The sequence below is a fragment of the Oryctolagus cuniculus genome, chromosome 13 (assembly GCF_051225735.1).
Source record: "Oryctolagus cuniculus isolate XC-2025 breed Fujian yellow rabbit chromosome 13, ASM5122573v1, whole genome shotgun sequence".
NCBI lineage: Eukaryota > Metazoa > Chordata > Mammalia > Lagomorpha > Leporidae > Oryctolagus > Oryctolagus cuniculus.
In genome coordinates, this window is record NC_142879.1 from 74477311 (window position 1) to 74503494 (window position 26184).

The window sequence follows — 26184 nt, forward strand, 5'->3', positions numbered from 1 at the left end:
GCTTTTAAATGGAGCACTACCACTGTCAAATCATTTAAACAAGTAGGTTTACTCTTCAATTCAGACACATTACATCAAAGACAGTTGGTACTTCTTTATGAAATAAAAAGTTTTCTTCAACTTTAGATTTTCCTTGTAAGCAGTTAAAGCACACATTTTGTAAGACGATGTGATCATTCCTGGTCTTAGGTTACACAATGGAGAATTTCTATTTCATCAGGGGAGAAGCAAATACAAGCACTACACACACACACACACACACACACACCATTCCCACTCAACTGCCAGAGGCCCACACATCACTAAGCATGAACTAGCACTTGTGTCTCGAGCGGTACACGAGGTTGCTGTCAGAATTTTTAAAAAAACGAATATAAAACACCCAACTTCAGTTAAAAACCCCCAAAAGCTCAGGTTCTGGAACAGCTTTCATTTGCTTCCTTTTCAGCCTGAACTGTCAGCTCACTGGGCTTTCCAGGTGGCAAATCCCACCTTTGATGGCCACTGACTATCTTGCCACCCTCACCAGGAGGAAGACTTGAAATGTGAATCTTGGCCTTCCCACCCTGGGCTGACATAGTTCCAAAGCACATGCTTTCTGTCGTGTGGCTCCAAGAAACTCCATGTTTCCTACTGGTCACAGGAATCTCTGAACTTCTCAGGGTCTGTGGGGTGGGGTCCAGGATAAAAAAGAAGAAATATATGCAGACGAGTCAGCCTCTGCAGAACATCTGTATGATCGGCGAGCAATCACTCCACCAAGCACACTGTCTTCATTGGCAAGGAAAGGTGAACTGATAAACTTGTTTTGCATAGTCTCCAACAGAGCTTGGTGAGCATCTTCAGCTTGTAAAGCGTGTCAACATTCTCTAGCCAGTATGGTGCGCACGAGATGCTCCACACATCCTGAGCTACTCACAGCTGTGCAGTAGAGATTATGAACGCCAGTATTTTCCGCCCAGCAGCCACATCCATAAAGAGCAGCCAGTGCAACTCTCCCTGGATATTCCAGACCAAGCCTCCACTAGAGACAGCAGTAGCAACGTTCCCTTCATGGTCTACAGCCACAGTACTCATTGTGTCCAAAGTGCCTGAATCATTTTCCTTTTTACTTGATTTTCATCTTTTCTTTAGCTGAATAAAATCTGTTTCTACTCTTTGTGCCAGCTCTAGTTTCCTCTTGCTTCTTTTAAATGCAGCTAAACTGAATCTTGTGTTCATTTTAGGAGGACAACAAGGTATTCTATGATCTGCTGCCCACCTATAGGCTCCTTATCCAACTAAGAAGCTGTCATAAACTTACAGCAACCGGCACACTTAAGACTAACCAAATATTTCTTCCTTAAGATCACAAGCAACTCAAAGATGTGCACTTTCATACTTCCATTCCTTGTAGCTTACAGCCAGTGCAATAAGACAGGAAGAAAAGGAAAGAAGGAAGGAAGGAAGGAAGGAAGGAAGGAAGGAAGGAAGGAAGGAAGGAAGGAAGGAAGGAAGGAAGGGAGGGAGGGAAGGAGGAGGAAGGGAGAAAGGAGGGAGGGAAGGAGGGGGAGGGAGGGAGGGAGGGAGGGAGAGGGCAGCTATATTCTCTACACTGCTTCATGAAGCTATAACATGGACACATAGGGAGATATGCTCCTTTTTTCTCTTTTCAACGAAAGAGCCATTGTTCCAAGTTTTTGGAATGAGGTCACCGGGAAGCCTTCAGCTGTTACCCTCTACAGGGATGGCCGTGGGAACAGGCAGAGAGCTTCCTTGCTGATGCTGACAGGATTTGTAGGGCCCAGTCATTTTGGCTCAGTAAGGGACATTTTACTTCCAGAGCTACTCTTACGGATTAGACACGCCAGGGTTTCTCAAGCTTGTTACTATTGACATTTTGAGCTGTATATCTGCTCTGGGGTCTATCCCATGTTTGACATCATTCCTGCCTTGTACCCACTAGATGCTAATCGCAACTAAACAGCCCCACCTGGGTCATGATAACGAAAATTTCACCCAAAGTGGGGCAAAATTGTCCACCATTGAGAACCAGTAGGCTAAAGCTGTCAAGTCAGTGAATTCGCCCACGTTCCAATCTTCCCCTGGCCCTTAATGTTGATTCCAATGCCTGCAAACTAAGCACTTCAAACACTAAACCTTGTCCAGATTCACAGAAAAATGAAAATGCTGTTTAAATCCAAACTAAATAGTCACTAGATTCTTAGGAAGGTGACTATAATTCACCTAATCTACTTGAACTCCTTGCAGAGGCTGTTAAATAAAGCAGAAATTCAAAGCTGAGCCACACTTTAGCAAGCTACTTTAAGGAATTTCTAAGTATGTAGAAATACAGGTTGATGTAAATTTAGCGGGTGGATGAATTTCTCTGCACAATTTAAAAAAAGATTTTTGTGAATTTATTTGTGGTCACATGAGGCAACAGCATAGTCAGGAAAAAGCATGGTGAAGAAAAGTTTGGGAGAGGCAGGGTTCTATGGAAAATTAAGCTAAGCAAGAATTGAGTTGGCCTTTAATTAGATTGTTGGTGTTGTCATGACATAAATAAAATTTTTCCTTCACCCTTCTATAAAAACGTAACAAATTCATAAGGAAATTGTAGGTATGGGGTGTGTGTGTGTGTGTGTGTGTGAAAATTGAGGGAAAAGGACTACATTTCACTCTATAGGCAACCTTTCAGAGATCAGCACACACAGTAAGAGGGTGTTGATCTCTAAAATGACTGTCTTCAAGAGGAGCCTTCAGTATAGTGCTCATAGGGAAATGCTTAAGTCCTCAGGCTGCCCCCAGATTTCAGGAGAGATATCAGGGAACATAGCATTCAAGGGGAATCCATATCAATTTAATTAAAATTTGAGAGGGCTGGCCACCTTTTCTGACATCCAGATTATAACAAAATATAGTGAATAATTTTATGTCGCTTCACATCTTCTAAAACATTTTGACTACAGCATCTCAACTGAGATATACCTTGTATGATAGTTTACATTTTTGTTTTTAACACAAAAATCATTGTTCAAGACCTAACCAATGGATATCCTCAGATACTTGAGTCCTGTTCCATCAATCTCCATTTTCTTTTACATGTGTTTATTTATATTTATTTCATTTTAAATGTTTTCATTTGAAATCCATAGAGGAGGGAGGAAGAGAGAGAGAGCTAGTGCTTCACACTCAGGTTCACTCCCCAAATGTCTACAGTAGCCTGGGTTAGGCCAGGTCAAAGGCAGGAACTGGTGGCTCCATCCAAGTCTTCCACGTGGGTGGTAGAGTACTTGAGCCATCATCTCCTATCTCCCAGGATTTGCATTAGCAGGAAACTGAATTGGAAATGTAGGTGGGACTTGATCCAAGGCACTTGGATATGGGATGCAGACATCGCAAACAGTGGCTTGACCTGCTGTGCCAACATGTCTATTTTCCTTACACATATTTCCATCAGAGCACTTATCCCATAAAATCAATAATTGTTATAACGTATATTTTCCTGTAATAAAATAGTAACTGATCAGAGACAAGCATTGCATTTTGCTTTGTCTCGTTAAATCCTAGGACAGTACCTAAATATATGCTAAATATGGCAGGTAATGCTGCCACCTGCAGCACTAGCATCCCTTATGGACACAGGTTTGAATCCAGGCTGCAGTGGAGAATGGCCCAAGTGCTTGGGCCCCTACACTCAGATGCAAGACCCAGATGAAACTCCTGCCTCTTGGCTTTGGCCTGGCCCAGCCCTGGATGTTTCAGCCATTCGAAGTATGAATCAGCAGATGGAAGAACTCTTTCTCTCTCTACCTTTTTTTCTTTCTTGACAGGCAGAGTTAGACAGTGAGAGGGAGAGACAGAGAGAAAGGTCTTCCTTCTGTTGGTTCACCCCCAAAATGGCTGCTACTGCCGGTGCACTGCGCTGATCCGAAGCCAGGAGCCAGGTGCTTATCCTGGTCTCCCATGCGGGTGCAGGGCCCAAGCACTTGGGCCATCCTCCACTGCACTCCCTGGCCACAGCAGAGAGCTGGACTGGAAGAGGAGAAACCGGGACAGAATCCGGCACCCCAACCAGGACTAGAACCCAGAGTGCCGGAGCAGCAGGCGGAGGATTAGCCTAGTGAGCCGGAGCACCGGCCTCTCTCTCTATCTTTGCTTCTGCCTCTCTATAACTCTCACTTTCATATAAATAGATTAATCTTTTAAAAAGTGATTTCAATCTAGTTTTTATAGATGCATTCAAAATAAAACTTATAAAATGTGTTTTATACTGTTATTCCATTACATTTGCGACTATACAGATAGTCAAAACTGAAAAAATAGGAAAGAGATGAAAAGAGAAAGACTAAAACACCTACTTATGTGCATGCTAATATATATGCATTTCTGTAAGTTTTTAAATATGCATGCTTACAATAGGATTAACCATTGAAATGTTTGGTCCTTTTAGTAGTGATAAGTAAGTGCTTCATGGTTGCAATAGTAGTTATAGACAAGAAAAATATGAACATAACTTATTTTCGTTCATGAAGATTTTGATTCCAAGTTTGCCAGTGTAGGCTTGGAAAAATGAGAAAGAAAGAATGCGTTGGAAGAAAATTTTTTTGCCTTATTAGTAACACCTCATAAAACATTGTTCTATTACTGGTGCAAAGTGACTTCCAAATATTTGTAGCATCAGATCATACCTTTCCTGTAGTTACGAGTTGCTGGCCCCAAGGTACATTTTCATGTAGTTAGTTACATGCTTTATCTTTGATCTCCAGCCAGATATTCCTCCTTTAATCACTGTGGTTTTATGTGTGGGGTAGACTGTTGTTCGGTTTCTGTCTTTATTTTATTTTATTTTATTTCTTAATTGGGGGAGGTGTGGGTCAGAGTTGGGATTACTCTTCTCTGAACTTCTTCCAAACTGTCTGGGGCTTAGATGCCTGACACTGAATTTCAGCATCCAGGTGTGGTATTCTCAGAATTTCAGAGGCTTGTCAGTCTGTGATGAGATGAAACATGTCTTCATTTGTCACTCTGCTAAGTGAACTTCTTTGGGCAAATATCACCAGACTAGAATATGTAACACCTCTGTCATGTTGATTTTCGTACAAAAGTAGAATTCAGGAGTGTGGTATATCTATGTGTTTTAAATACATCTTGCATAGTGGTTCCTTTTTGTTAAGTTGTCCATCCACTTATTGTTGTGTAAAAAATTAACCCACATCTTGGTGGCTTAAAACTGTGTTTTATCACATGATTTGTGGGTCAGGATTTGTGAAAGAGCTAAGTTGGGTGCCCATCACCAATCCACGCGATGTGCTGAGGCAGGCAGGCTGGACTACACAATTTTGAAGATGACACCTTCATGCACACATGGGATGCCAAGAGGATCCTTGGATTCTTTTTTCTTTTCCCTTTCTCCATACACTCACTTTCTCATGATTTCTCATTCTCCAGTCCTCTGTGAATGGCTTAGATTTCTAACAGCTTCAGCTGCAGAGAGAGTTTTGTTCCTTTTACCAAGAGCAATTTTAAAGAACTTCAGGGAGAGACCATTCAAGTGCCAACCCTCCAGCTTTACAGACCCTCCACACATTATGGCCAGGGATGCAGGATGCCTGTTCACATGGAAAATTCCACATCAGCCTCATCAATGGAGAAAATATTAAGTCATTGGACAAGAGGAAGGGCATCATATCTCTAATATGCCCTTTAAGGTGAAAATAGAATTTTAATATGATAAACAATCTGTTCACTTCCCTCAAGTAGCAGTACAGAAAAGGATATAAAATTTTGTGTATAAATGACAAAATTATACACATGCACCACATTCCTGCTCTATGTGGAACTCTGTTTAAAAATATGTTCTCTTTATTTATTTCACCTTTTACTTTTTCTATAGGTTTTATTATTCCATTTTTCATATGGTCATTTCCTGAGCATTTGCTTTCCAAATATAACTCATTATGCTACTTGGAGGATGGCTTGCTACAGCCTTTGAAAATGACAGTCAGGATCTAAGGTCCTGTGTGTATGGGAATCTATAACTGAATGACTTGCAGAAAGCAGGGAGGCACAATGTGTTGCACTGTCTCTCCAACAGGAACTAAACAACTCTTCCCATTTGGGGAAAACTGCAAAGAAAACTTCTGGCCTACCTGAGGTCCTGGGTAGAAAGGAGTCACCCTTAAAAGAGAGAAACCAGGGGCTGGCATTGTGGCATAGCAGGTGAAGCCACTGCCTGTAGTGCCGGCATCACCTATGGGTGCCAGTTCTAGTCCCAGCAACTCCATTTCTGATCCAGATCTCTGCTACAGCCTGAGAAAGCAGTAGAAGATGGCCCAAGTCCTTAGGCTCCTGCATCCACATGGGAGACCCAGAGGAAGCTCTTGGCTCGTCGCTTCGAACTGACCCAGCTCCGGCCATCGTGGCCATTTGGGGAGTGAACTAGTGGATGGAAAATCTCTCTCTCTCTCTCTCTCTCTCTCTCTGCTTCTCTGCCTCTCTATAACTCTGCCTTTCAAATAAATAAATAAATCGTAAAAAAATGAAATGGGAAGCTCAAGCTGGTGTGGGATCCAGTCAGATCATGTATATAAATAAATATACCATACATCAAAAAATGAATATAAGAATTCATCAGCTACTGATGCATTTCTCCTGTCAAAGATGAAGCAAATAAAAAAAATATTAGATTACACAGAAGAGACTCCTGTAAAGAGTTCTGTTTTGTGTCACATGTAGATCACACAAAAGGAAGTTTTTAGGGAGTTTCAGTAGAATCAAATCTAAATTAATAAAAGTATTTAAAAAGCCTTTAAAATAGAACTGCTTGAAGTATCTATTAAACAATCGACTAGGCACAGCCAAAGAGAAAAGGTATATTTATATACAGATTGTTTTAAGACAAATAACCTTTCTTTTCCAGATCTAAAATAAGAAATAAATGCACAGATTTAAGCCTTTACCAAACTCTAAACAAGATGAATGTAAAATAGTACACAACTGTTAAGAACAGAATGAAAGTAGAACTTCAAAAGCAAAAAGAAAAATCTTGAAACTTGGAGACAGATTTCCTATTTTTTAAAAAGAAAATACCAATTAGTTTGACTGTGATTTTAGCATCAGCAAAACATTGGGGTAATTTTTCCAAAGTGCTCAGGGGAAACTTTGGCATTATGATTTTCTGAGAATTTTGTATTGGCTGTCATTCAAATTTGAGGGGCTAATATAACAGTTTTTGCCTCTCAACCAATTTTTATTTTGAACAATTTTAAATATTCAGAAAAAATTATAAAGTTGTATAATGAACATGGTATTTTGAATAACTGAAGTCAAAATCATTAGTGGTATCTATACTATTTTTATTTTTTGCTCTATAGATTTATTGATCATCTATCTCCACATATATTCCTTCTCTAAAGCTTTTGCAGATTTCTTGCATACTCTATGACAGTTCATTGTTAACTACTTATGCATTAAATTTCCTGAAAATAACGATGTTCTCCTTCAGAGAAAAATACTGCAATCATTGTAAACCTATATATTATACAGTTAGAGGTCAAGTCTACCTCATGGTGTAATAATGTCTTTTTTAAAAGTTTATTTAAGTTATACATATTTCATTTTTCATATATATAGATTTAGGAACATGGTGATACTCCTACTCACACTCTCCTGCCCAGCTCCAACCCTCTTCCTCCTCCCTCCCACATTCCCACTCTTAAGCTTTTCAAAGATCAATTTTCAGTTTATTTAGTGATTATATAGTCAAGCCTACACTAAGTAAAAGAGTTCAACAAATAGTATGAAGAAAAAAACACTTTTTCAATGTAAGAGACAAGGGCTATAAACAATTGTTGAATCTCAAAATGTCTATTTCACTCCAATACATTACATTCCATGTACTCTATTAGTTACCTCAGATCAGGGAAAACATATGATATCTGTCTTTTTGAGACTGGCTTATTTCACTAAGTATAATGATTTCCAGTTGTATAATGATTTCCAGTTGTGTCCATCTTGTTGCAAAACAGTTTCATTTTTTTTTTTACAGCAGAGTAGTACTCCATAGTGTATATATACACCATAAATTCTTTATCCAGTCAACATTTGATGGATATCTGGGGTGATTCCATATCTTAGCTATTGTGAATTGTGCTCCAATGAAAATGGGGGTACAGATAACTCTTTCATATGCTGATTTCTTTTGGTTTGAGTAAATTCCCAGGAGTAGGATGGCTGGATCATATGGTAGGTCTGTATTTAGATTTCTGAGGTATCTCTATACTGTCTTCCATAGTGGCTACACCAGTTTACATTCCAACCAACAATGGACCAGGGTACCTTTTTCCCACATCCTCACCAGCATTGTTTCTTGTTGATTTTGGCATGAGAGCCATTCTAACTGGAATGAGATGAAACTTCACCATGGTTTTGATTTGCATTTCCCTTATGGCTAGTGATCCTGAGCATTTGAATTTCCTCTCTTGAAAAATGCCTGTTAAAGTACTTTGCCCATTTCTTAACTGGATTTTTTGTTTTGTTGTTGATTTCTTGAGCTCTTTATAGATTCTAAATGTTAATCTTTTTTCAGTTGCATAGTTTTCAAATATTTTCTCCCATTGTGTTGGTTGCCTCTTCACTTTGGCGAGTATTCCTTTGTGGTGCAGAAGCTTCTCAGCTTGATGTAATCCCATGTGTCAACTTTTGCTTTGAAAATCATAACATGACTCTTCTTTGAGCACAATAGAATCTAACTGGAAACCAACAAGTAAAGAATTACTAGGTCATATGGAAACACATGGAGACTGAACAACATGTTCCTGAATGAACAGTGGGTCATAGAAGAAATCAAAAGAGAAATCCAAAAATTTCTGGAAACAAATGAGGATGACAATACATCACATCAAAACTTATGGGATACAGTAAAAATAATGTTAAGAGGGAAGTTTATAGCAAACAGTGCCTACATGAAGAAATTGTAAAGGTACTGAATAAACAAGTTTTCAATGCATCTCAAGGACCTAGAAAAACAACAACAAACCAAACATAAAATTAGTAGGAGGGAAGAAATAATAAAATTAGAGAAGAAATCTACAAAATTGAAACAAAAAATTATGAAATATCAGTGAAATGAAGAACTGGTTTTATGAAAAAATAAATATAATTGATACACTATTGACCCTAGTAACCAAAAAAAAAAAAAAAAAAAAAGAGGCAGAAATCCAAAATCAATAAGATCAGAGATGGAAAAGGAAATGTAACAACAGATACCACAGAAGTAAAAAGAATCATCAAGAATTACTACAAAGAGCTGTATGACAATAGGTTGTGAAACCTAGAAGAAATGGATAAATTCATGGACACATGCAATCTACCAAAACCGAGTCATGAAGATATAGAAAACCTAAACAGACCAATAACCAAGAAAGAAATTGAATCGGTAATAAAGACCTTCCCAACAAATAAAAGCCCAGGGCCTGATGCCTTCACTGCTGAATTCTACAAGACTTTTAAAGAAGAATTAATTCCCATTCTTCTAAAGCTATTCAAAACAATTAAGGGAGAGAATACTTCCAAACTCCCTTTATGAAGCCTGTATCACCTTATTTCCCAAGCCAGAAGAAGATACAACAGAGAAAGAGATCTATAGACCAATAACCCTGATGAACATAGATACAAAAATCCTCAAAAAATATTAGCTAATAAAACCCAAAAATATATCAAAAAGATCATTCACCCAGACCATGTGGAATTTATCCCTGGTATGCAGGGATGGTTCAACACTCGCAATCAAACTGAAACATCAAGCTGAAGAACAAAGCCATATAGTTATCTCAATAGATGAAGAGAAAGCTTTTGATAAAATACAACATTCTTTCATGATGCAAACCTTAAGCAAATTGGGTATAGAAGGAACATTTCTCAACACAATCAAGACAATTCATGACAAATCCACATCCAGCATCCTATTGAATAGAGCAAAGCTGGAAGCATTCTCCCTAATATCAGGAACCAAATAAGGATTCTCACTCTCACCATTGCTATTTAATGTGGTCTTGTAAGTTTTAACGAGAGCCACTAGGCAAGAAAAAGAAAGCAAAGGGATACAAATCAGAAAGGAGAAAAATCAAGCTATTGCTATTTAGAGATGACATGATTATATATATGTGTGTGTGTGTGTATTCCAAAAGACTCCATCAAGAGGCTATTGGAACTCATAAAAGATTTTGCTAAAGTGGTAGAATATAAAATCAACACAGAAAAATCAGGAGCCCTTGTATACACAGACAATGTCATGGCTGAGACAGACCTTTTAGGAGCTGTCCCATTCACAATACCTCCAAAGAATTAAATACCTTGGAATAAATTTAGCCAAGGATGTCAAAGATCTCTATGATAAAAATTACAAAACACTAAAGAAAGAAATAGAAGAAGGCATTAAAAAATGGAAAAAATCTTCCATGTGCACAGATTGGAAGAATCAACATCATCAAAATGTCCATACTACCAAAAGTAATTTATAGATTCAATGCAATTGTAATCAAAATACTAACAGCATTCTTCTCAGATCTAGAAAAAATGATACTAAAATTCATATGGAGACAAAAGAGACCCTGAATTGCTAAAGCAGTCTTACACAACAAAAAAGATGTCGGAGGCACCCGCAATACCTGATTTCAAGACACACTACAAGGCAGTTACAATCAAAACAGCCTGGTACTGGCACAAAAACTGACATATAGATAAATGGAACAGAATAGAAACTCCAGAAATCAATTCATGCATCTACAACCAACTGGTGTTTGACAAAAGGCTAAAATTTATCTCTTGAGCAAGGAAATTATCTTCATCAAATGGTTCTGGGAAAACTGGATCTCCTCTTGCAAAAGTATGAAACTAGACTCATTAACTAACACCTCACACAAAAACACACTCAAAATGATCAAAGACCTAAATCTGTAACCTGACACCATCAAATTCTCAGGGCACATTGAGGAAACTGTGCAAAACATCGTCATAGGCAGACTTCTTGGAATAATGTCTTTTATAGTTGTTCAGGTCCAAGATTATCCATAGTGCAACAAAAAATATTCATTGTACTTAGTTGTCATGTCTTAATTTAGATTCCTTTAATTTAGAATTGTCCATCTCTTGGTCTTTAACCTTTAGATATGTACAGGCCAATTTATTTTAACATTGCCAATTAATGAGGATTTGTTCTATTGAAAACAACATCAATTCACTGAGAAATTTCTCATGTTTGATATAACTGTAGTTCTCAGCTGTATACCTACAATGCTGTTCAGTTAGATTGCTTCCATCTTGTGTTTGTTTTTGTTATTGTTAATGGTTTAGAGTGCTTTTTAGTTTTCCCTGTTTCATATTTATAATCTTCATTTTTCTATAGGAGAAAAATAATTATCACAACACCATCAACATATTTTCTTATTTGTGTGTTCAATTCTATAATGCACACACAAAGCTTTTGGAAATTCTACTTCTTGAACACTATCAATTGTAAACCTGGTGAGGAAAGTTTTTCCTTTACTTGTTCTATATGTTTGCTCTTCAAATATGTTCCACTGAAGGTGTTCAGCAGGAGTAATGTGTTTTGTGCTAGATTTAGTTGCTTTTTCTGTTTCCGTTGTTAATCTGATAAATATGTAATTATCAAAGAATTCTGTTTTAAGGCTTTAATTCATCATCTAAGTAAATTTCATCTTCTGAAATAGAAAAATCATTCAAGTATTAAACATTACAAAACAATATGGACATGTATTGAATCCGTATTATTCTCTTTCCTATCCTCTGCATTCCATTTTCACACAATTGTCACAGAGAACACACACATCCTTCTTTCTTCCTGAGTACACAGTATTTTGTATACATATATGCACAAAAATAAACATTTTGTCTATCTGTGTACACACAGACATATATATGTATTTCAAAATGTACATGAATGAATGGAATTAAAAGATAATACACATTTTTTTTTTTTGACAGGCAGAGCGGACAGTGAGTGAGAGAGACAGAAAGGAAGGTCTTCCTTTACCGTTGGTTCACCCTCCAATGGCTGCTGTGGCTGGCGCACTGCAGCCGACGAACTGCACTCATCCGAAGCCAGGAGCCAGGTGCTTCTCCTGGTCTCCCATGCAGGTGCAAGGCCCAAGGATTTGGGCCATTCTCCACTGCACTACTGGGCCATAGCAGACAGCTGGACTGGAAGAGGGGCAACCGGGACAGAATCCAGCGCCCCAACCGATACTAGAACCTGGTGTGCCAGTGCCGCAGGTGGAGGATTAGCCTACTGAGCCACAGCACTGGCCTGATAATACACATTTTCCATGAATTTTTTTAAGACTTAGAATATGACACACACACAAATACACACACATAGACATGTATATTTATAGATCTGTGTTGTTTCAAATATTTCTATTACAATAACAGTGTCACAAAAAATATCATGTGCAAAGTTATCCCTATTATTGGAGGTACATTTTCATGGCAGATTCTTAAAAGCAATATATCTATGTGAAAGGATAAGTTTCATGAACAAAACAGTAAAATAATAAAAAAATTAAAGAAAAATTTCTCAGAAAAAAACTTACGCTAAATCAATAGCATGGATTCATATTTCCAGTATTGTTATTTATTAACTGTGAGATGGGGGAAATTTTCTAAATCAGGTGTTTGTCAAAAAAGAAAAGAGAAGACAAGGGCAAATTGTGAGACTCAGGTTGGAAGTGATGTAAATACTAGGAGGTGAGCAAAGGTCTTACACTACGAAGATAGCAAGGCAGTTAAAATATCTAATAGCATTGCTTGCTGCTAAAAATAAAAACATAGAGATTCAGAAAGTAAAACTCACATGTGCACAGGGACAAGGTCTTTTATATTGACAAGTAGACATTCTTTGTATATGTGTTTTGTGCACCTATATTAAATGCATTGTAGCAATATAGCCTCTCAGAAATATACCCAAGTTATTGCACTTATCATAAAAACAAAAATATGGAAGACAACTTTGCAATATCACTTTAACCTTGAATAATTCATTTAAACTTTCGAATATTAAGTTCCTTATCTGAAAAATGAAAATACTCTATAATAACTCCTATCTAAAAAGATTTTTTAAGAATAAAAAGAAAGTATTAATATGTAGGACAGGGTGGCCGGCGCCGAGGCTCAATAGGCTAATCCTCCTCCTAGCGGTGCTGGCACACCGGGTTCTAGTCCTGGTCGGGGCGCCGGATTCTGTCCCGCTTGCCCCTCTTCCAGGCCAGCTCTCTGCTGTGGCCTGGGAGTGCAGTGGAGGATGGCCCAAGTTCTTGGGCCCTGCACCCCATGGGAGACCAGGAGAAGCACCTGGCTCCTGCCTTCGGATCAGCGCGGTGCTCTGGTTGCAGTGCGCCGGCCACGGCGGCCATTGGAGGGTGAACCAATGGCAAAGGAAGACCTTTCTCTCTGTCTCTCTCTCTCACTGTCCACTCTGCCTGTCAAAAAAAAAAAAATGTAGTACAGGGGCATTGTTGTGGTACAGTAGGTTAAACTATTGTCTGCAATGCCAGCATCCCATCCGGATGCTGGTTCAAGTCTGGGTTGCTCGGCTTCTGATCTAGCTCCCTGATAATGTGCTTGGGAAAGGAGAGGATGATGGCCGAAGTACTTGGGCCCCTGCATTCATGTGGGAGATCCTGGATCCTGGCTTCGGATCAGCCCAGCTTCAGCCATTGTGGCCATTTGGGGAATGAACCAACAGATCGAATATCATTCTCTCTCTCTCTCTCTCTCTCTCTGTCTGTCTTTCCCTCTTTCTCTGTAACTCTGCCTTTCAAATTAATAAATAAATCTTTTAAAAATGTAGTGTAAAATAGTCAGTACAATACAAATACTGGTGAACCCTTTTGTTATAAGCATTAAATAGTAGATACATGGACACATAAAATTTATGAGGATCATGGCATTTTACTGGTACAGGCTATTTTGCTTCCTATCTAGTCTCTACACTAAAAGTTATATCTGAGTATAGTTGGAAAAATTGAATATCTTTTTCAGGGGCCGGTGCTGTCATGCAGTGGGTTAAAGCCCCAGCCTGCAGTGCCAGCATCTCATATGGGTGCCGATTTGAGTCCCAGCTGCTTCATTTCCCATCCAGCTCCCTGCTAATGTGCCTGGAAAAGCATAGGAGGATAGCTCAAGTCCTTGGGCCCCTGCACCCATGTAGGAAACCTGGAAGAAGCTCCAGGGTTTGGATCAGCTCAGCTCTAGCCTTTGTGGACATTTGGGGAGTGAATCAGCAGATGGAAGACTTCTCTCTTTCTGTCTCTACCTCTCTGTAACTTTATCTTTCAAATAAATAAAATAAATCTTTAAAAATATTGTGTATCTTTTCAATGTGCAAAGGAGTATTTTGATTTATCTATACATTGTGAAATGGTTAAATCAAGCTTGTCAACATATCTAACATTCCTCATTCTCATCATTATTTATTGTGGGAACATTTAAAATGTGCTGTCTTAGCAATTTTTAAGTATACAACAACCAGTTGTTATTTATTGAGATTTGCTTGTCTGTTTTTTATGTATATCACCCCTCTTAACACAGCACTCCTATAAGACATGTGAATTAAAATAATTCCTTTTGTACAGATGAGATAGACATTATGGCGAGAGTAAAACAGTTCTTAGGATGTCAAGATAGTAAGCAAAAGAGATGAAATCAGCCTTGGCAGGCTGCTCAAGGGCTCCCAAATCATAGTCACAGTAATTTTCATCACCCTCTAGGATTCAGGGCTTGTGAGTTCTTGAGTGTTTCAAAATCAACTGCTTCTCTGTTGTGCAGACTGGAAGGCGTGTTCTCTGAATTCCTTTAAAACAGAGGCATAAATTCTTGTACCATTGCATCCTTAGAGTTTCTGTTAACTTATGACAATTTGATTTTATTGTTTTCTCTTTGGCTGTAACTATTTCAATTAGCAAGCTTTTTCTAGATTGTACCATTTCCTTTACTTCAAATCATAGAAAAATGGTACTATAGTCTTCGAATTACACATTTGTTATCCAAGTATCTTCCCAGTTGCTAGGGTTTCTCTCCCATTCTTTCTACTGAACAGATAGGGATCTCATTCTCATAAAGGAGTTAGTGCACTGACCCTTCTTGTGCTACAAACCTCCTGCAACTTGCAAAAGAGACGCCACAGGAGGCTTCCCTGTAGAAAGCTATAAAGTTGGTCCACCACCACACTGGTTCCCAAGGAAGAGCTTGTATATAGATGTGACTCCTCTTAACCTTTCTCCATGAACACAACTTTACATTTGGTGTGAAGTGAAGCTCCAGGGTCAGCAGGAGCTGCGTGAAGGATCCTGGGAGTATCAAGAAGTAACAGCAGTATTGAGGGTGGACAGAGGTAGAATTATCAGGAGAGGAGCTCAAGAAGCATACACCAGCTATGGCCTCCTCTTATCAAATAATCATAAATAATTAAATTGGGAAAGGGAAAATGACTATTTTTAAACAAGCACAGAAAGTGTTATTTTGGAGACTGGTAGAATGCAAGTGAGCCAGCTATTCATGTCATACCCAGGGGCTCAGACAGAACTAAATTATGCTTCAGATTAATGTATCGGTCAGTTCAAAGGTTAGACAAACAGCTGTTTCTCAAGGAGGCACACTACAAAGCTTAACTGTTCATTGGAAGGTCTGCAATGGTCTCAATGGATTCCCAAAGGAGGCACTGTTATTTGTTTCTGATTGGGAGATACCCAAAACTGACTCCACGCTACCGATGACCTTTATCGCTGGGGCACAAGGGCGAAACTCTGGAGCCAGTGTGGTTTTTACCAGTCTCTGGGAATAAAACAGAAAGAGAGAGAGGAAAAAAAAAAAAAAAAAAAAAAAAAAACACCAACCCATCCCCCACCACCATCCCCACACACAATGTGTCTTCAGTGATTGGAAGATTGTTCAGAAACCTGCAGTTTGAATGGGTGACAGAATGCTGGAGAGTCAGGAAGTCTCCTTGCTCCTTTCTACAGAGCATAAATAACTCAAAATAGGAAGCTCTTGGAGAATACTGTGTGTAGTCTGGTTTGATGTGATGCATACTTCCATAACTGCTAGTAAAGAAAAGGAAAGAAAGAAGTTGCATCTTGACTCAATATTTACCATAATTCCCTTGATGATTCTCAACTACTCTGGAGGAATAATTCTTCATATGACACAGCAAATTGAACAGGATAAAACAAAGTAAAGCTGTAAGAAAGACACAGAAAAAAGGGGAGAAAATTTAGAGTAATAGATTGGGATATAATATGTATTTGAATGTGACTTTACTTAAAGTTTTAATAAAAATAAGTTACACTTTGTGTTTCTGTGTGGGTGCAAACTGATGAAATCTTTACTTAATATATACTGAATTGATCTTCTGTATATAAAGATAATTGAAAATGAATCTTGATGTTAATGGAATGGGAGAGGGAGTGGGAGATGGGAGGGGTGTGAGTGGGAGGGAAATTATGGGGGGGAGCCATTGTAATCCATTAACTGTACTTTGAAAATTTATATTTACTAAATAAAAAATTAATAAAAATAAGTTCAGGTCTTAGAAAGATAATATAAACTCATGAAGAGATCCTGAGATAATTTCAGGACTTCCATTAATTTATTTCTCAAATATTTCCACATTCTATCCAAGAGTGATGGTGTTAGAATATACCCTTTCCATTTATAAATAAAGATATTAAAATTCATGGTTTGTATCCATGTAAAGACAAGGTGGCATTAGAAATGGTGATTTAGAAATGAGATTGGCGCTTGGGGAGAATTTGGAGTATGTTGAAGGAAAAACTTGACTGAGGATACTTCAAGTTTGGGTACAGAATAGTGTTGCCTGTGAAAGAAATAAGGGTGTGGAGAAGAAAATTGGTCTGCAAGAATGTGAGTACCAAATTAAACACACTAAGTCCAAGCAGCGTTTTCACACGCAGATGAAGATACCTGAAACTGGGAAAGTAGAAAGACCTAGTTATGTGTTGACAGTTTCACCAGAGAATCAGCAAGAAGTTAAAGGATTTCTGAAGAGCAAAGATAAGCCAATTTCAAAAGTCTACATTTGTAAAAAAAAAAAAAATCATTTTCCAAGCTGCACCTTGGACTCCACTTCCAAAGAAAACTCATGATCAAGGTTAGCTGGGTCTGGCAATGGTCATACTGGAAGATCTAGTGGTTTTCCCTGACCAGGTATAAGACAGGGTTGTTTTCAGGTTAAGACCAAGTGGTCTGAGTCGTGAAGAGTGAAAACAAAAATCGGAAATCTGCCTCATATTTCATATGTATCGATCAGCATCAGGTGACTAACAAGGTCAATGAGGTGGAAGAGCAAGCGCGATTAGGATTGACCAAGAGGAGGAAATTAGCAGAACGAGGTACGATTATGGAACAGGGTAGAAGGTAACTGGAGAGGCACTGAGTGTGGCTTTTCAGTGATTCTCTCTCCAGGTTTTTCTTATTTGTAACATAAGGCTACTTTATAGATAAAATGAAACAACATAGAAAAACCCACTCTGCATTTGTTAACTTGTCTTATATTATTTGTTCTTCTAGTGTAGTGACAAAATTCTTCCCACTGAATAAATGATCACTAAAATCTATGTAATTAATAAATTGTGTCTGTTGTAGGAGGTGGAGTGCTCTGTGCTGAGACCTTGTGCTGCCATTCAGCATTAGATTGGATTGTTGGAGCTGTGCTCTGTCTGTGTGTGACTGGTGTCAGGGAGACTGGATATCAAAAACTACACTCATGCTCTCAGAAATGCCGTCAGAAATAACACTCAGGGTTATAATATAGAGTAAAACATGAATCAGGTGCTGAAGTTAGGTGAGGTGAACCTGGACTGGGTCACGAGTGCTATACTTTTGATTCTGAATCCCTAAGAGCCAAGAAGTATGCCCTATTCCTACTTATATCCAGGATCATAAATGATACCTATCACCTTAAAGCCTTTGTTAGTTATTAGAAAAAGCCTATGATATGGTTTGATGGTGTTTCCTCAAATGAAGAGATGTATTGTTGTTGTAGTAGAAGCACAAGGGGACCAAAAGCCAGATCTTTTCTTAACACTCACATCCATGCATTCAGTCACAGATACTGACTAGATACTTACTATGTACTATACACTGTGCATATCTAGATGAGCAACATAAACAAAGTCCTTGCTATCACAGAGCTTAATTTCATGGAGAAGACATAAAGTTAATATAAAATGCAGTAAATTAAGAAAAGGTAGTTAAACTTCCTGAAGCATGGTAAAGCATTTGAGAAAAGTGAAGTTTAAGGAAAGATGAGGAGATGGTATGAGATTCACAAGGAAAAGATTTATGAAAATCAAATTTAACAGCAGTGATGAAATATTATTTTCAACAAGCATAATCAATTGATCTGGTGTTAGATCAAACAACGGGCTATGCATTTGATCAGTAGTTCCAAATCACCTGAGAACTTGTGAAACATGCAGATTCCAGAACACATCCCTGGAAATACTGATTCAGTACATTTTGATGAGGTCTCAGAGTACAGCGAATGAATACTCCTTATAGTTCTGAACTAGCTGATCCTTGTTTCTTTGAAAATGTTTGAACCACATTCACAATTGTTAAGGATCTAATTAGGAGTATGACTGCTGTACTGGTTAGGAAAATGGACATGCAGGAATTTAGGTTGATGCCTTTCAGTGCCAGAAATGGGATGCACTTGGCACTTGCTGGCCTACATGGATGCATAGCTGCTCCTGAGTTTGTTTTTCTCCTAAGTTTCAAGTACCTTCAGTGTAGACTTGAATGTTGCATATAGTACAAGATCTTAAAACTGCACTTTCTCAGCCGGCGCCACAGCTCACTAGGTTAATCCTCCGCCTTGTGGCACCAGCACACCGGGTTCTAGTCCCGGTCGGGGCACTGGATTCTGTCCCGGTTGCCCCTCTTCCAGGCCAGCTCTCTGCTGTGGCCAGGGAGTGCAGTGGAGGATGGCCCAAGTGCTTGGGCCCTGCACCCCATGGGAGACCAGGATAAGTACCTGGCTCCTGCCATTGGATCAGCGCTGTGCGCCGGCCGCAGTGCTCTGGCCACAGTGGCCATTGGAGGGTGAACCAATGGCAAAGGAAGACCTTTCTCTCTGTCTCTTTCTCTCACTATCCACTCTGCCTGTCAAAAAATAAAAATTAATAAAAATAAAAAATAAAAAAACTGCATTTTCTGAGAAACCTAAGGAAAAACACCTTCTGTTTATCCATTAATTATGCATGGGTACTTCTTAGAAAATGTTATTATAGGAAGAGAAATACAGTAAAAAGGGAAGTAAACCATGAATACCAATGTCTTTCTATTCTATTTGCTTTATATTTCCTCCAGATTAAAAAAAAGTTTTACTTTATATGTAAAATTTCATTTTACTATAGAAGTTTAAAACACTGTAGTACAGTTAATTTTAAGTTTATAAAATTTAGAAAGCCTCAACAGAAAAAAATACATATGAATTGATATCATATCTCAACTTGGTATCTATTTCCTAAAAACAGCTAGATAGTTCAGGACAAAGGAGAAACCTCTTTTGTGTTCAATATTCACTTACTTCTTTCAAAAATAAGACAATATTCAGAACGTTTTATTGGCATGACTACTATTCAATATTTTTCATTTGTAGCATCTCCAAATATATTTCTGCATTAGATGACATCGATTTGCCTTTACATGTAAGAATAATATAACCTTCTTTTAAACTCAACCAACCAAGAAAAGTGTTATCAAATCCATGTCCTATCTCCTTCAAGTAGATTGTTGTATGGCTACAAAGTCTCAGACTTTACAGGGCTCCTGAAGATATTAATGATTAACCAAAAGGAGGCACAGGATGAAACAATTTGGAGCCTTAGGACAAGGAGTCAAAGAACCCTCTCCTCATTTTCAATGAACATGGTGATAGGATTCAGAAATCTTGATAATCTTCCAAACTCTGCCCCAGTATCTTTCATGAATCTAAATGAACACAAAGACATTGTGTTCTTATCTCCTGGAGGATTTGCCCAGATTCTTGAAAAGGAAAATCTTAATCCAGCACTCAAAAATGAGTGAATGAGAACAACAGCAAGAAATTAAAAGGAGATTGTGTTACGTCACTTTGTTGCCTACCTTGACTAGCTTTAGCTTGTCAATTCCCGGATACAAGTTGATTTCAGCAAGGCAGATCAAAAGAATGGAAGACTTTCAATTTACAACCATTAAAAAAAGGAGGAGCATCATTTGTAGAACCACTTAGAGTGGGTAGATTTTTGTGCTGTTAATAGTCTGGTAGCAAATTGCATATTTTAATATTCAAGTAAAAAACTGTTTAACAGATATTAGCTTTTGGTGTGACAAAAATGTTTCAAAGTAGGGAAATATCACATTTAACAGATTTTAAACACAGCAAAAAGGTCTTAAGCCTGGGGTATGATAACACTTAACAATTTGTGACTATAGATGCCACAGAAAAGTTAAAATATGATGAAATCATCTTACATTGTAAGTGGAAATATTTTCAAAGACGTCATAGGCTATAGTTGCTTTCCTAGTCAATTTAGAAGTTTCTAAAATTCTTTAGTTATGTTAAGTGTGATTTTTTACATTGTTAAGCTAGTTGGCAGTTGAGTCCATCCTTCAATTATACAATAAACTACAAAACGTAAGAGAACTCTAGAGACCCTTAATGAGTACATTTCCTATTTATGAAACATCTAGTTTCTTCAGTCACCATACAGATTTTGACTTGAGAGTACCATAATCAGCACAGCAATGGCATCACATTCCCTTTCTAACCCAGCCTAAATCAGGAGCAGGAATTCACAGAATCCCTGCTGGTGCAGGAGACAAGGGTACTTTATGAGCAGAGCTTTCGTGGTTGCCTGTAAGTCAGGTTCTTCTTTTTCCCAGTTCATGGCTCACTTCCCAGCCCTTTCTTCTCACATTTTCCATGGCATGGTGCTAGTTCTCACTTCTGAAGGAAGAAAACAAACCAGAAGAGCCCTCTGTTCTGGATGGAAACCCTGATTGTGGAGAGTCACAATAGCTTGTCCTGCTGACCACAGTGCAGACTCTCCACTCTTTTTGCAGAGGTCTGAAGATAAAGAGAGTTTAAAATCCCAACTGCCTTCCAAATCCTGGGGATTAACGCTGTTGCTATTTGCTCTTCATGACAAGCCAGTTGGGAAGAATGGGCAGGGCCAGTCAGTGGGATAAACTCAGTAAATAGGGACGACTACTCAACTTCCCTCACCCTCACTGAGTGCAATGATGACAATGTGACTTTGATTCAAAATACTGAAGGCTTCCACCTCCTTATGTGTAACCGTAAGATGATAATAACTCTGGTAACTCAGGCATCTAAGGCAAACGTTGAGTGGTTTGTAAAAGTTCACAGAAAGACAGCAGTATCACAACCAGAATTGGAATAATTTCAGAAAATGTATTTCCTGCCCTCAGCCCTAAATAAGAAACCCTGAATTTTTAGAAAAGGTGTTAGTAAGAAGTTAGATAATGTTTTATTTTTATTTTTTACCTTTGGCATGGCACAGATGAATGGGTTAATTTATCTTAATGTAGTGCTTATTTTATGTTTTAAATAACTAGATAACCCAATGGATTGATTAAAATTCTAAAACAACAAACGATCCTATTACTGCAAGGTCCTGACTTGCTGTAAAGTCTCAGAGGTAAAAACACTTTGAGCCGACGGTGAAACTCCATCCTCTTGTACTTAGGTATGGCTCCTGGTAAGGCAGAGCATGTCTGGTGCCCTGCTGTTTGGAAATGACCCAAAGGCAGAAGTGGAAGATGAGGTTTCAGCAGGAGAGACTGAGCATCTCAGAGGATTTGCGCTGCGCTGCAGAGACGCCTGCCTGTGAGTTACGATTTCCAAAGAAGACTTAGCTGGTAGTTCTGAATCATTGCAACTGTTTAGGTCATTCACCCTGAGATGGAAGGGATCTCTGTAGTTAATATATTGTGGTAACTCTGGATGGCAACTGTGGACAATTTTAGAAGCAGGGAAATATTATGAGGAGACTTGAAAGATCTAATTCAGACATGCAAAACACATTTTCTTTGACATTCCTTTCTCCCTCTCTCTTTTCATACTTTACTTACCCCCCACCCCCACCCCCTTAACAGAATTCGTGCATTGCATGAAATAAAAGTGGGGCTGGTGTTATGGTGCAGTGGGTTAAGCTGCAGTTTGTCATGCCAACATCCCAGAACAGATCCTGGCTGCTCCCCTTCTGACCCCGCTTCCTTCTAAAGTACCTGGGAAAGCAGTAAAAGGTGGTCCAAGTACTTGGATCCTAACCACCCACATGGAAGACCAAGATGAGGATCCTGGCTTCTGGGTTTGGCCTGGCCCAGCCCAAGCTGTTGAGGACATTTGAGGAGTCAACCTGTGGATGGAATATCTCTCTCTCTCTCTCTCCTCCTGCCCCCACCTCTCTGTCTTATAAATAAACAAATAATTAAATAAATAAATATTTTTAGAAAAACTGGATCTCAATGGTTTTCTCTTCCAAATATGTGTTCCTTTTCACATATGGCTGCTGAAATTTGAGATTCCTCTGAATAAATTAAGTTATAACAGAAAAGCTTCAAAGCTGGTGGTATCTACATGTTGAAATTGATCATTTACAGACTGGCTCCTGCTGGGTGATTTTAAAGCTTTAGTACTGAGGACATTAAGTTGCATTTACAGGGACAGTGCTGGCTTGCAATTGTGAAATAAGCACTTTGAGATGAATTTGGAATTAGGTCCCTATAGGAGGTGAGGTTCTCTGGTTGCCTGAAGTATCAGTTGGAAGGGTAAAGGGAGGAAAGTTGTTATACTGTAAAGCTTGCACACAGGCCAGTGACAGAAAGAATCCTCCATGGTGGCATGGGATGAGAGCCCTGCCTTCAGCTCAAGGAGCTGCTGAAATCTGATCATCCCAAGGCCATTCCACAGGAGGCTGTCATCGCCTTGCCTCAGAGTTTGCAAAACTTAAAAGGGAAAACACTTTCACTTTCAGGGCTTTTGTAGAAGAGACAATTGCTACTTCTCATACTGAGGCATTGCAACAAGTCTCATTGTCTGATTGATTTGTAGTTTGAAGATTTTTTATTCTCTTGTTGGATCGTTCATTTCTCTAGAAATCTCTGTCTTGGGCCGGCACCATGGCTCAATAAGCTAATCCTCCGCCTTGTGGAGCCGGCACAACGGGTTCTAGTCCCAGTCGGGGCGCCGGATTCTGTCCTGGTTGCCCCTTTTCCAGGCCAGCTCTCTGCTGTGACCTGGGAGTGCAGTGGAGGATGGCCCAGGTGCTTGGGCCCTGCACCCCATGGGAGACCAGGATAAGTACTTGGTTCCTGCCTTCGGATCAGCGTGGAGCGCTGGCCACAGCGCGCCGGCCGTGGCACCCATTGGAGGGGTGAACCAACGGCAAAAGGAAGACCTTTCTCTCTGTCTCTCTCTCACTGTCCACTCTGCCTGTCAAAAAAGAAAAAAAAAAAAAGAAATCTCTGTCTTGTATACTCTTAGCACCCAAAGACTGGATCATTAGGGAGGATAAGATCTCCTGCAAGTCCTTTCATTCTGGCTGTCTTCCCTATCTGGCTCCCCTTCTTCACTCCAGCTGCTGTGTTACCAGCCCAAAGCTCCACCCGAGTTTTTTTGTGAGGGACTCACAGAAATGTTGGCCTTCAAATGTGTGTGTGTATGTAAAACGTGTATCCAGTGAGCCAGTATTTCTCAGAGGGGGCATCTTCCCCATGAGAGCACAATAAACATATTCCACAATCATACCTCTGAGAGCATTTCTTCCTTTACGTGGGTTGATTTTGAGATGGATAAAAATCTGTATTAAGAAAAGTTGCTCTAAAACTTTGTGAATATTGCTTACAATGTGCTATTTAATTCCACATTTTAAAATATTTTACTGATATAATATTTGCTTCTTCTGCAATATAAATTTTAACTGTGGGATGATGCACTGACACCAACTTTCAAAACAACATCATCGTGGGTATTAGAACTTCTACATGTACAGAAGGGATGCATTGTTGGGGATTTGAAAACAGCCAAAGCTTGTCTTTGATGTTTTAAATGTGTTAATATGCATTAGACTGTTATGGAGTAGAAGAATGAGTTGTTGGTTTGTAGTTCTTTCCTGTTTGGTGTGAGATTTAAATAAAACACTGGTTGTAGAATGCCCAGCACAGGACCTGGAATCTTACATACTCGATATTGTTCATTGAATCTGAACTTGAATGGTTTGAGATTCCAGATACAACAAACATATAACATGTAACTCAGATTGTGACTATGAAGCATGTCTAAAATACTAGAAATAGAACAAAAATGAAAAATATATTCTGTTAGTTGTCATCAATACTATATTTATGATGATAATATTCTGCCAGCTCACTTAAAAATTAGAGATGATATAAAATTTTAAATGTGATTGAATTGGATTGGATTAAATTGGAATACCCTGGCATGATCCCATCAAGGTGGCATGTACCAATGCCATCTCACTAGTCCCAGTGATCATAATGATAGGTTCACAATTGATCAAAATGATAGGTCTAAAAGTCAAAGGAATCACATAAACAAGACTAGTGTCTGCTAATACTAACTGATAGAATTAAGAAGGAGAGAATGATCCAACATGGGAAGCAGGATACACAGCAGACTCATAGAATGGCAGATGTCCTAAACAGCACTCTGGCCTCAGAATCAGCCCTTAAGGCATGCAGATCCAGCTGAAGAGCCCATGAGAGTATTTTTGACATGGAAAGCCAAGATACTCTGGAAAAAAAAAAGAGAAAAAAACAACTGAATGAAAGATCTCTGTGAGTGAGATCCCAGTGGAAAGAATGGGCCATCAAAGAAGGAGGTACTTTTCTCTGAAGGGAGGAGAGAACTTCCACTTTGACCATGACCTTGTCTAAATAAGATCAGAGTTGGTGAACTCAAAAGGCTTCCATAGCCTTGGAAACTCATGACAAATGCCTAGGGAGATTACTGACACCTTAAACAAGAGTGTCAATTTGTTAAGTCAACAACAGGAGTCACTGTGCACTTACTCCTCATGTAGGAGCTCTGTCCTTAGTGTGCTGTACATTGAGATTTAATGCTATAACTAGTACTCAAACAGTATTTTTCATTTTATGTTTCCGTGTGGGAGCAAGCTGTTGAAATCTTTACTTAATATTTAGTAAATTGATCTTCTGTATATAAAGATAATTGAAAATGAATCTTGATGTGAATGGAATGGGAGAGGGAGCGGGAGATGGGAGGGTTGTGGATGGGAAGGAAGTTATTGGGGGGGAAAAGCCACTGTAATCCATAAACTGTACTTTGGAAATTTATATTTATTAAATAAAAGTTTAAAAAATTTTAAATGTGGATCTTGAAAAAGAATAAAGAGGAAGGAGAGAGGCAGAGGGGAAAGAAGAGAAGAGAAAGAGGGATTAAAAAATAATTATGTGTGATGCTTGGCATTTGAAGGGGGAAGTATACAGCATAATAGTTTTTTAAAAAAAGCGAATGAGAGTAAGACATCTTGGGTTCAAACCTGAGCTAATACATAAGAAGTCATCGATTTGAGTCAAATAATTTAATGCTTCCAAGCCACGATGTTCTCTTCTTTGAAATGGGAATGTAATAGTACCTGCCTACTTGGGTTATTGTAAGAACAAATTAAGATAATGAGTCCATTTAACAACATTTAACTCAACAACATTTAAATCAGCAACAGTACAAAAAAGCTGTATTAAAAGATGGACAAAAGATTTCAATTTCAACTTGCAAATATATGAAAAGATTCTCAATATCACTAATCATTAGAAAAATGCAAATTAAAGCCACAATAACTGCAAAAAATCCACAGAAAATAGTAGGTTTTGGTAAGAATCTACAGAAATTGGAAAACTTTTGGCACTATAGGTCGGAAAATAAAATGTCGTAGTTGCTGTGGAAAACAGTATGTAAATCTTCAAAGAATCAAAAACAGAATTATATGAGGCTGGCACTGTGGCATAGTGGGTTAAGCCTCCATCTATAATGCCAGCATCCCATATGGGCATTGATTTGAGTCCTGGCTGCTCTGCTTTCAATGCAGCTCCATGCTAATGCACCTAGGAAAA

General features: G+C 38.7%; 1 pseudogene; it reads right to left on the reverse strand.

Moving 5' to 3' along the window:
• Positions 1-457: 457 nt before the first annotated feature.
• LOC103351025 (threonine aspartase 1-like) overlaps positions 458-26184 on the reverse strand; it is a 51837-nt pseudogene continuing 26110 nt past the window's right edge.